Source organism: Tupaia chinensis, unplaced genomic scaffold, assembly GCF_000334495.1.
Source record: "Tupaia chinensis unplaced genomic scaffold, TupChi_1.0 Scaffold148557_1, whole genome shotgun sequence".
Taxonomy (NCBI): domain Eukaryota; kingdom Metazoa; phylum Chordata; class Mammalia; order Scandentia; family Tupaiidae; genus Tupaia; species Tupaia belangeri.
Genome location: NW_006208406.1, coordinates 232,784 through 244,381, shown reverse-complemented (window position 1 = coordinate 244,381; position 11,598 = coordinate 232,784). Strand labels below are relative to the sequence as shown.

Below are 11,598 nucleotides of genomic sequence, written 5' to 3'. Positions count from 1 at the left end.
CCCAGCTGTGGTGGCACAGGCTGCCATGGCCTTGTCCTCCACAGGCTAGGACTATATGAGTTTGATCTCAGTCCAACCTAAAAGTTAGGCACAGTGGAATGTACTGCTACTCCCAGCTGGGAGACTGTGGCAGAAGGTCATAATAACAAGACTCTGTTGTTGTAACCAAAAAAGAAAAAAAAAATGTACTCCAAGAAAATCCAAGATGAGGGCAATAAACCAAGAACTAATAAGACACAGACTTAAGAAAACAAGGATCTAACTGAAGAAAGATAATGAGATCTCCAGGATAATATTGAAGGGAGACCCTCAAATGATAGCCAGGTGCAGGGCATAGAGGACAAACAGACCAGATTGGAAATCTTTTTCCCAGGACAGTTATCTCCAAACAAATGAGACTAATTAAATACCTAATGTGTTTAATTATATTTAGGGAGATTGCACAGTTGGCTGAGTTTGGGGAAATGCATTAGTGGTAACTACATAAACTTAAGGAAAAAGAAGGGCACAACAGTCACAAAATGGTTCTTTTATTAATCACTCAAGAGTTGACTAACTGGATTCTGTGTTTGGGAATGAGGCTTAGGAATTTTGTGAATCTCTGTGGTAGTGAGTAGTACCTAACCCTGACTTTTCAGTGTGAGAACTCATGGAATGATGCTAAAAATAGAACTATTATTTTAAAATATGGGTTAAATACTAAAAGAGATGATTAAAAAATGAAGAGATACTTCTGTCGAGTAAGAAACTGGGAAGAAGAGGTAAGGGTAGCTTTTTTTTTTTCTTATTTAATCCTGAAGACAATTTAACTTTTAGATACCACATATGCATATAATTTTGATACTAATACAACAACAACCAAATCTCTTTTCTCTTTTTATTTTATTATTATTTTTTTTAAATCTAAGGCCCTTTGAAAAATTAGGTTTGGCATATCTCCAAATGTACATGTGGTTGTGCTCAAGACAAGATTTTTTAGGTACACTTATAGCAAAAATAAAAAATAAAAAAATTACATTTCCATGTGTTATATATCAAATTCTTACGTTTAAATAAGCAAAAAGAGGGGGAAAATCCAACACAAAGTTTGTATATGTACATATTTGGCAATGCCCGTAACACTTTTCTTTTTTGAAAGTGGAGAACAACTCCCTTCTGCATTTACTTGGTTTTATACTGAGTATCTACTATGTGCCAGGACTATCTTCATTACACCATCCATCACTTTTTAGCTCCTGTAATCAAAAGTCCTTCAAAGTAGTTTGAGTAACTGAAGTTTAGATCCTTTCATAATTTTAGTCAATACAGCTAGAACTTGAGCCCAGGTCAACTTTCCTATTTCTAAAATTCTTTTCTTTGTATGATTTATTCCTACTACATTGTTTTTGCCAGAGAAGTGGAGAGCCATGGAGGCAATAGAGAATTTGCTGGAGAACAACTAGAGAGGGACAGCTGCTGGCTGACCTGACCAGTGTGCTACAACTTGAGAAAATAACCAGGAGTGAAATCCTTTTGTAGTTGACTTGAATGGAGCCCCAGTGTAGATTGACAGGTGAGCAGGGAAGGATGAGTGGCTGACAAGCAAGCAGCTTCTTTCCAGACAAATAGGCTACAAAAATAAATAAATCTACCAAATGGCTACATCTCTGAAGACTGCTTTGCAGAATTTTTGGGATTTTTGTCAGATAAATTGGAATTTATCCTGCTTGAATGCATAGACATTTCGAACTTAACATTTCTTTTTCAGTTTAATGAACCAAATTAGAATTATTTTATCCACTTTCTGAAGTGTTGAGAAGTTGTTTTGCCAAATTAAATGCAGCTATTGATTTCTGAACTGTTTTTGATTCATAGAAAAGAAGTCTGGTGAGATCACTTTCAATACCTCTTTACTGTCTGGTCCTTTTTAACACTGTGTCTTGGCAAGAACCATATAGCAGGGCAATCTGTTTCCTGTATTTTCTTCCTGTCTTCAAATCATCTCCTTTTTTAACCATACAAGTCTGACATGCATATATAATCGAGAAGACCACAGCAAATTTCATGTTACTACATTTTTTAAAAATAAATAACCCAAAGTTGTCCTTAGAGATGAAATAGGTGACAATTTATACTAACCTGGAAGGCAAACTCAGAACTGAAACTTGACTCCAACTTTGAGAAAAGTAATGAAAATGTTTTAAATTACAAAGGATAAAGCAAGAGAATGAGATATAAAGTCAAAACATCAACAGAATACCTCATCTGCCTTAGCAATTAAGAGGAAATGGAAGAAGGAGAAGAAATGGGTCACTTTGACATTGGTTATTGTAGCAATTTTACTTTCAACATTATTTGCAATAATTTTTTATTTCAGTACATGATTCAACCTCAAAGTGAAATCACAGCTATTTATGAATAAAATGCAGTAGTCCATACATTGCAAGTAAAATAATAAAACTGTAGAGAGTTACAGTAGGCTTCTGCAAAATGAAGAAAGGATCTGTGCATAAATGGTAATTTTCTTTTGAAGGAAACTCCCTGCCAAGAGTGTCTCACCTTCTCCAAATGTGGGAATTGCAAACTGATCAATTCTAAAGCATTCCATAAAATTTACAGTATCAAAGACACTGTGAATGATCAACACTCCATAGCAATGCATCAAGGTAGAAGGTTGGAACTCAAAAATAAAAGAAATGACATATATATTTTTTACATTTAAAAAAATAACATTTAAATATTATATGTCTCACAACATACAAAGTTAATTTCCCCAGCATGAATACACTGTATATTAGACCAGTCAGAGACATTACCATACAGAAGTGAAAAAAAGAACAAATGTATTTTCAGATGCATTTTTGCTCTAGAAAAGGAACCAAGCTGGTCTCTTATAAAATGAAATACAAGATGGCTGCTCTGAATGAGTTTTCCTTTCCTCTGAAGTAAAGATAAACACCAAAGCAAGAATTATCTATCATGGGGACCAGCAGATGGCATAATAGTTATGTCGCTGGACTCCCACATAGTCAAATGTAGTTCTAGTCTTAGATCAAGTGGCTTAAAATTCATGCTGGGCATATTTGCCTGTGTACCCAAAATCTTGAGAGGAGAATGGAGGAGAAGGGATTTTGGCATGGCATTCCCCCCTGGGGGGGTGATTTATCACTTTCTATCTCTCTGTCTCTTTCTGTAGGTGAGCTGATGTGCCCTATAGCAAAAATCTTTCTAGAAAAAAATAATTATTTGCTGCTGTCTATCCTGCAGTGAGACAATGGGGCAGTGGGAACCATGGAGGCAAGACAGAATTCGGTGAAGATATAGCCAGGGAAGGACAGCTGCTGGCTGGTCTGACCAGTGTGCTATAAAATGTGAAAGTAACTAGGAGTAAAATTCTTTTGTAGTCGATTTTAGCTGGAGTCCCCAAATGGAGCTGTGAGGCCTGTTCTGTAGGTGGTAAAAGAATTTTCCAGGGGCAGAACTGGCAGCAGAAGCTAGGTTTATTAGGGCTCCTATAGAAAGCCTGGGGGGAAGCCTGAACAGATTCTTGCCTCATGGCAAGGAAGGTCGCTTTATTTTTTTGGAGAGGTTTCTGCTATAGGGTACATGCACTTGCCAGAAAGACAGAGAGAAACAGAGGGACAGAAAGAGAGAAATCACCCCCGGGGGTGTGGCCATGCCACAATCCTTTCTCCATTCTCCTCTCAGGATCTTGGGCATGCACACACACGCACCTAGCATGAGTTTAAACCACCAGGTCTGGAACTTAAACTGCGGTTGACTACATGGGAGTCCAGCAACATAGCAATTATGCCCAGGAAGGTCTCTTTTAAGCTGGTCCCGGGAAGATCTCTTTTTAAGGCCTTAATTTCTCCTTTTCTTGAAAAAATTTTACTATTAATTGCCATGTATCATTATAGCATACAAAATAAATTTTTCCATCCAGAATACACTGCATATTGACTCAGTTGAAGATATTACCATACACAGTATCATCAGCAAATAATTTTCTATTTTGTGTTTTTTAAATGTGAGAGGGAGGAGAGTAAGCAGCAGAGGTTGTAATGGTTGTGTTGCTGGACTCGCATAGTCACTGTTGTTCAAATCTCAGACCTGGTGGCTTAAGACTCTCACTGGGCATATGTGTGCCCAAAATTCTGAGAGGAGAATGGAGAAGGGATTTAGCATGGCCATCTCCCCTGAAGAGTGATTTCTTGCTTTCTGTCTCCTTAGCTCTCTGTCGCTCCAGAAAGTGAGTGCATGTGTCCTATAGCAAAAATATCTCAAAAAAAAAAAAAAAAAAGTGAGAGGGAGGGAATTATGGTCTCAATCTTAAGGGAAGGATAATGAGAAACACCAGTAGGTCAAATCTTTTCCCAGGAATTTAAAAAGTTTATCAGCCACAGGTGATGGCTGGAGGTGGTGCCAGAGTAGGGGGCTGGAACATTTCTTTTCTCTGTGGGTGGCATTTGTTTCTTATCTTGTAAAGTTTATCTTGTGCTTATTCTGAGCCCTTTTCATTAGCCCTTAGCTTACTTATTTCCTGTGTAAGGTTTATCTTGGGCCCTCTGATTGACCCTGAGTTTACTTTTCTTATTTTTCCAAATCATTTATTTTAATCACCCAGAGATAAGTCTTGCTGATTCTGGCATATATGTAAAAACCATCTACTGAGTTGTCAGAAAAGTCTTGACATAGTTTCTATGTTTTCCTATGTAAAAATGCATCATGACTTTTCCAAAAACCCAATATATTGTAAGCATTGGGATCTCATTGCCCTTAGAGATTTCTTTTTTGACATTTGTACTGTCTTTATTTTGGCCTTTTCTAGTATCCTTTTTTTTCATTTTTGTATAATTTTTTAATTTTTTATATTCAATTATTCTGTATCTTAACAGCATTAAAAATGAATTCTCCCAGTGTGAGTATACTGTATGCTTATCCATCAAAGAAATTATCATAACAGAGAACTTACCTTTTTTTTCCCCTTGAATGTTTTACTTCTCTTTTTTTCCTTGATTCCTCCCTACCCCATTTCCTGCCATCCTACCAAACTGTCTCTGGTATCCACACATCCTTCATTTGTTTTCAAGATGAAACAGATATGGGCCTGTAGATTATGACAGGGAAAGGAAACTTGCAACCTCAATTCCGGGATCTTGTATTTCATACAATGTACACACAACTGGATACTAAATGTAAAATTCAATCAACTGTCAGGTGGACCCAGTGCTTCTCTCCTAATCAAAACCTTCACAGATTTCCTATTAAGGCTCTGTGCCAAGTCCTTGCATCCAGAGCTTCCAGAGAACTAGGGGTACAAAGCTTTCGAATCATGCCAGTGCAATTTAGAAAGAACTGAGTAAGTGATGAAGACATTATAGCTATGGGGACTTTGACATTAGAATGATTGCTTCCTACTGTTGGGGTCAGAGAGAACTTTGGGGAAATGTTGGGATTCAAACAGGAATCTTACCAACAAGTCTAGGTTCAGATCTTTCTTGACCACCAAAAACCTGGAGGGAGAAAAATTCAAGTGTAGAAATGTTGGTGAGGAGTTCCAAGTGGGTTGAAGGGGCTTTAAATATTTACAAGAAGGATCAGCAGGTGGCATAGTGGTTAGGGCACTGGACTCCCATATGGCCAACCACGGTTCGAATCCCATTACTGGTGCTTTGCTTTCTCACTTTCTCTTTCTCTCTCTCTCTTGCATGTGCCCTGTAGCAAATTAATAATAATAATAATAATAATAATAGTAATAAATAAAATTAAATAATTCTAAAAGAAATTTACAAGAAGAGAATACAAAGAGAACACCTTATCTGCCTTAGTAATTGAGAAGAAATGGAAGTTAAGTAAAATGTTCTTCTGAAGATCTTTAAGTTACCTAGAAGAGCTTGTCTCTTGATGAGGAGACTGCATCTTTCAGTGCCAAAATAAAGAGAGTACACAATAAAAAGCTGTGTTGTTTGCACAAGAAAAAGAAAGATATAAAGTAAGCAGGAAGAGAAGAGACCATCAAGAGCTTGAATCTGGCAGTGGTTGCTTTAGAGAAGAAAGAATGAGGTGATACCAGTTTCTGAATGACCAACAGTTTAACAAGAGATATAATCTTGATCTGGAACTATCAGTGTAGGAAGAGGAGCCCCTTCATTCTTTACTCCTTATTATATATGTAAAGTGTTCCCCCTTTGCTGCCAGGATCTTGCCTTGACAGTGCCAACATTGCTTCTGAGTCTGTGCTGTGTGACCACTCCAAATCCCAGCAAATCAGGCAGAAAGCATGCCTCTGGCTTTGACCCCTAGAGATCAGGGTATTTTTTGCACTGAGAGAGTTGCTGTTTATAAAACAAGCAGGTTCCCTTTTTTCTTTTTTCCCTTTGCCCTAGGTTTGTGAAGCAAGCTTCTGGCTGGACTACAAGATTCTGGGAAGTTCAGTTGCAAAACAGAAAATGTCACATCTCAATATTAGCTATTCTTATTCCTGGGGAGAGCTATGGACAGACCATAGCTGGAGAGACCTGCTATTATTCAAAGAATTTTCTGGGAATGTTTGGTATTAGCCAGTGAATAAACAGAGAAAGACTTTTGCTGTGGGAAGAATGCTCAGTTATCTGTTGTCTGAAGATTCTGTTTGAATGTCAGCTCAAGTGTATTAAAATTTTATTTACTAGTCGCTGGTTATGATCTTGGTTTTGATCTTCCCTCATATTGTAACCATGTTGCTTCTGTGGAGTAGGTTTATCAGGGACAGACACCAGCTGGGTTTTGTTGTTCATAATTGGCATCAAAATGATAATCATAAAAACATTCCTGATCACAAAGCCTCACCTCCCTCTGTTCTTTTTTTTAACTCCAGAATCCGGGGGAAAGTTCCAGTAATGGAAACCTGCCACCTGTGACACTTCTGACACATGCAGATTTTATCAATTCTCTGGAAATCCCACTATGTTGACATACTAGCCTCCCTGGCTTCATAGAAATGACTTCCATTCCCTCCACCTTATCAGTAGAAGATATTTACAGGGAGCAGCAGGTGGCATAGTGGTTAGGGCACTGGATTCTATCATGGCTTACCGTGGTTCAAGTCCTGGACTCAGCTGCTTGAAAATTACACAGGATATGTGTGCATAAAATTCCAGGAGGAAAATGGAGATGGGATTTTAGCATGGACATCCACCCTTGCGGGTGATTTCTCATTGCCTCTATTTCTCTCAAGTAAGCACAGACACCCTATGGCAAAACAACAAACAAACAAAAAATTTAAATAGCCACAGTGGGAGGGTCAGCCATTTTAGTCAAGATATTTTCTAGAAAGGAGAAAAAAATAGAAGAAATCAACCCAAACCTAGAATATATTCCTAATGAATAAAGTTGTGAGACTTTCTAAGAAGACTATTCTCTTCTGCTTACTTTAAAAGGATTATCTTAAGTATTAAACAGGATCTTTTATATGAAATATGTTGTAAGCTGCAAAGTATGTAATTGTAAGAAAAGTAGTAGCTCATCATTCACTAAACAGACTGAGTTTTAAGTGGAGTGGATTTTTTTTTTTTCCTTTGGATTTATACACCTCTCTTAGTAGGGTCACATGCTCTCCAAAACTTCTGGTTAAAATAAATGCACTACTACCTTCAGACATAAATTCTCTTCCAGTCTACAAGGTCCAGACAAGCCTAATCCCCCAAATCCCCTATTAACTTCCCTGTATCATGTGGTCTCTCCTTCCTCTGATTTCTCTCTCTCTCTGTCTCTCTCTCTCTCTCTCTCATCTTCTAGATTTGAAATCTATAAGGTAAGGGAGCCAGTCTTGAGATTGCTACTTCTTGCATGATATTGATCAAAGAAGGCATTAACATTTCTGGCCTCATCTTCTTCATGGGCAAAGAGGACAATAATATCTATCTTAAAAATAAGCCTTAGCAAGAAGTATGCAAGACAGCATGGGTATATGTACTTCACGGCACTGTACTTACAATGCAGCAAAGGACTATTATCACTCCTTCTCAGTATGTGCCTGATATATATACTATCAGCTCAATAATTCTTTTCTTTCTTTCTTTTATTTTCTTTTAGTAATTCTTTTTTCTTTAAGGATCTCATAAGGACTTTTACAAGACTAACAATTGAGGTGTTGAAAATGATGATGATTCACTAGGAAGTCGCGTAGAGTCACATCTGCAATAAAGTTAATAGCAGGATATGAGGACCTCTGAGTATTAGAAAAAGAGCTAAGGAGAAAGAAGTATCGGATTGTCGGAAAAGTCATGATGCATTTTACACAGAAAAACAAAAAAATAGGTCATGGCTTTTCTGACAACCCAATAGAACAGTAAAGCTCACATAGAAATACAATTGAGTATTTTTTTCAGTGTTAATTGCCCTAGGCATAATCCATTTTAAGACCTGCCAACCACCTCTTAAAGTATTCATTCTGACCCTGGAGAAAAATTAAAGCATGATTAGAATGAGAGCAATGTCCCAGGTTTTCTTGTCTGACATTTGCATAGCATAGAGAACAGGAGTTCAGGGATTTTGTGGAGGCAGGAGATGAGGAAGAAGCAGCACACATGGTATCTATCAGGTCCAGCCTGAGAGAGTGGGGCAGGCACTTCTGTTCCCAGCGGACAGCCAGGTGAGCAGTCCAGTGGGGATGGGAGCAGGTCACTGCTCAGTAGTCCTCTTCTAATACTTTCCATCAGACCTGGCTCTTTTTTTTTTGAAGAGGTTTTTGCTATAGGGCATGTGCACTCACCAGGAAGACAGAGAAAAAAGAGAGACGGAAAACGAGAAATCACCCCCCAGGGGGGATGGCCATGCCATAATCCCTTCTCCTTCACCCTCCTCTTGGGATCTTGGGCATGCATGCACACATGTCCAGTGTGAGTTTAAGCCACCAGGTCTGGGACTCACACCGTGGTCAACTACTTGGGAGTCCAGCGACATAGCCATTATGCTAACTGCTGGACCTTGCTAGACCTGGCTCTTCACTGGAGATCTTCCTCCTGTGTATGAAGGTGGCTGAGAATTAGGGAAGGGCTAAAAATGTTTTTCAAATCATTTGTCTCCAGGGAACTTTGCTTCTTAGAGGAGAAAGAACTGAAGTCCATGGAAACAATTGTTCATGTATTTATTTGTTTAAGTTTTTGCCATGGGATACATGTACTCACTGAAGAGAGACAGAGAAAGAGAGAGGAAAAGTAAAAAATCACCCACCAAGGGGAAAACCATGCCACAATACCTTCTTCTCCATTCTCTTCTCAAGATCTTGGGCATGTGTATTGTGTAAATACATGTGTACTGTGAAAATATCAATTTTCAAGCCACCAGGTCTGGTCATGTAGAAATCCAGCACCTTAATCATCACATCACCTGCTAGTCCCCATCTCTTTAATTTAACAAGCACTTCCAGCATCTCATTTCTACAAGGTCCTTTATTTGATTCTGCTGAAGTAGAACATAAAGGAGCACAATGAAACCTCAGTTTCTGCCCCCAGAACACACAGATTAGAAGAGACAAAAACCCGCTTATATCAGACAAAGCTGTGTGCTCAGGATGTACAAAGGGGATTATGGACATCTATTATTTTGTGAGTCTAGTATCCATTTCTCCTTATGGACCAAAGCACCTTGATTTTTCTTTGGAGAATCCAGTGGCTTCAGGTCTCACAGTGGTTTCATTACCCCTATTCCAGGGATGGGTATGTAAATCAGTTGATCCACAAAAACTCAATCTCAAAGACTTTTGCTGGAACCACTAGGAAATATAAATTTTTTCCTCTGGGGTGATCAGGTATAAGAATGATGTAAACTGTACTCTGGGCCCTTTAGAGAGGGATGGGTGCTCAAGAGCTAAGCCAACATGAAAGAGGACAGAGCCAGAAGTCAGAACCTCTACTACTCTATGAGTTAAGTGTGAAAGTCCACTCCAGCTGGAAGGATCTGGGAAAGCTTCATAGAGAGCATGACCTCTAAGATGGGCCTTCAGTCAGGCTGTACCTGCCAGAATTTCTGTTTATTTGCATAGAGTTGAAACCAGCTGGATTGGCTTTATGGTGCAGCAGTAATGTGCTGCTGAAGAGATGCTGGTCCCACATGGTGACCATGGTTTTGAATCCTTGACTTGGTCAACCTGAAACAGCTAGGTAAGCACACTATATGATCTAGAGGGGAGTGCCAGGGATTAGGTGTGTCTGCCAGTAACTGAAGCCATAAACAGCTGATGGCACAGTCAGCTGGAGCCCATATCCTCCCACCTTCCCATTTGCTCAGTGCCTCCTCAGCCCTCAGTGACTAGGAAGGGCACCAGGGCAAGGTCGCAGTGCTTTGGTCATCTGGGCTCTGGCAGGGTCCTGTCTTCCCACCAGTTCCTTTGCCCCCTCTGTACCCAACTTCCAGATGTCCTGCCTTTCTGGCCAGACCAGTAAAAACTCTTTTCAATAAGTTTCAAACTTTGTCTCACTCTCAAAACCAAGTAAAAGGAACCCCTGTATCTGAGTACTCTGAGAAAGACACCCTTGCCTTTCTCTGGTTTGGTCACTCATACTTGTGCTTAGAAATAAACCACATTAATTATTATTTCTAGAGTTGGTTATTTCAGGCAACAGTGTGTTACTCAGAACACATCACAATACTGAGAAGAAAACACGAAAGATCACCCAAGTTGTATGATTTTTACAACAAATGTCTGTGGTAGTATGAAAAAGTGAACATTTGGAAATATTTTACAGATCTGTTTGACTATTTTCCATTTACAGTTTTTGTGGATAGATAAATATTCTGCTTTTCTGGCAGCCTCTGTCTATCCATAGACACAGAATCATTTGTGGATTGTTTACAAGAAGTTCCATGTGAGGGTTCCATGTGTGATCTGCTTTGGTCAGACTCTAATGATTGTGGTGGATGGGAGCATCTCCCCACATGGTGCCAGCTATAATTTTAAGCAGGGTAATTCTGAAACATTCAACCATGCCAACAGACTCATACTCGTTTCTGGTGCTCATCAGTTTGTTATGGAGGAATACGTGTCATGATCAGAACATGGTCACCATTTTCAGTGCACCCAATCACTGTTACTGCTGTAGGAACCAGGATGCTATCATGGAGTTAGATAACAATCTGAAATATTTCTTCCTTCAGTTTGTCCCTGTACTTCGCTGTGGAGAGCCTCATGTGACCCAGCACATCACAATTACATACTACTTCCTATAAATGCCTCCTGGGAAAACTTACCTTTATATTTGGAATCATATCTGGCTTTTAAAGGCACCAGTAATCCAAGTGTTGGGGTCTGTCTTGGAGTTGAATCACATTGTGAACCAAATGTGCCATCCTAATCATGAGCAGCTCAATATGATACTGTAATTGAAGCCAACTGTGCTGGACATCTAAAATTGGAAGGTCTGATGGGATGCTGTGTTTATAGTAACCATTTTTCTCTGGACTGTTCAAGTAAAAAAAATAATGAATTGCTTTATCTAATTTTGTATTTACTTGGAAATTTTAGTTACAGTGCTTAATTGGCATGGATTAATAGAGTTGGAGTTTTTAAGAAAAATTCATGAGTTAACTTCCACTTAATCCATTACCCTTTATTTTATTGAAATGTGTAATTAACTG

At 38.9% G+C, this 11,598-nt stretch overlaps 1 pseudogene; it reads left to right on the top strand.

Annotated features, from left to right (window-relative positions):
• Nucleotides 1-719: 719 nt before the first annotated feature.
• LOC102471581 (serine/threonine-protein phosphatase 2A catalytic subunit beta isoform pseudogene) lies at nt 720-11,190 on the top strand (annotated as a pseudogene).
• The last annotated feature ends 408 nt before the right edge of the window (nt 11,191-11,598 follow it).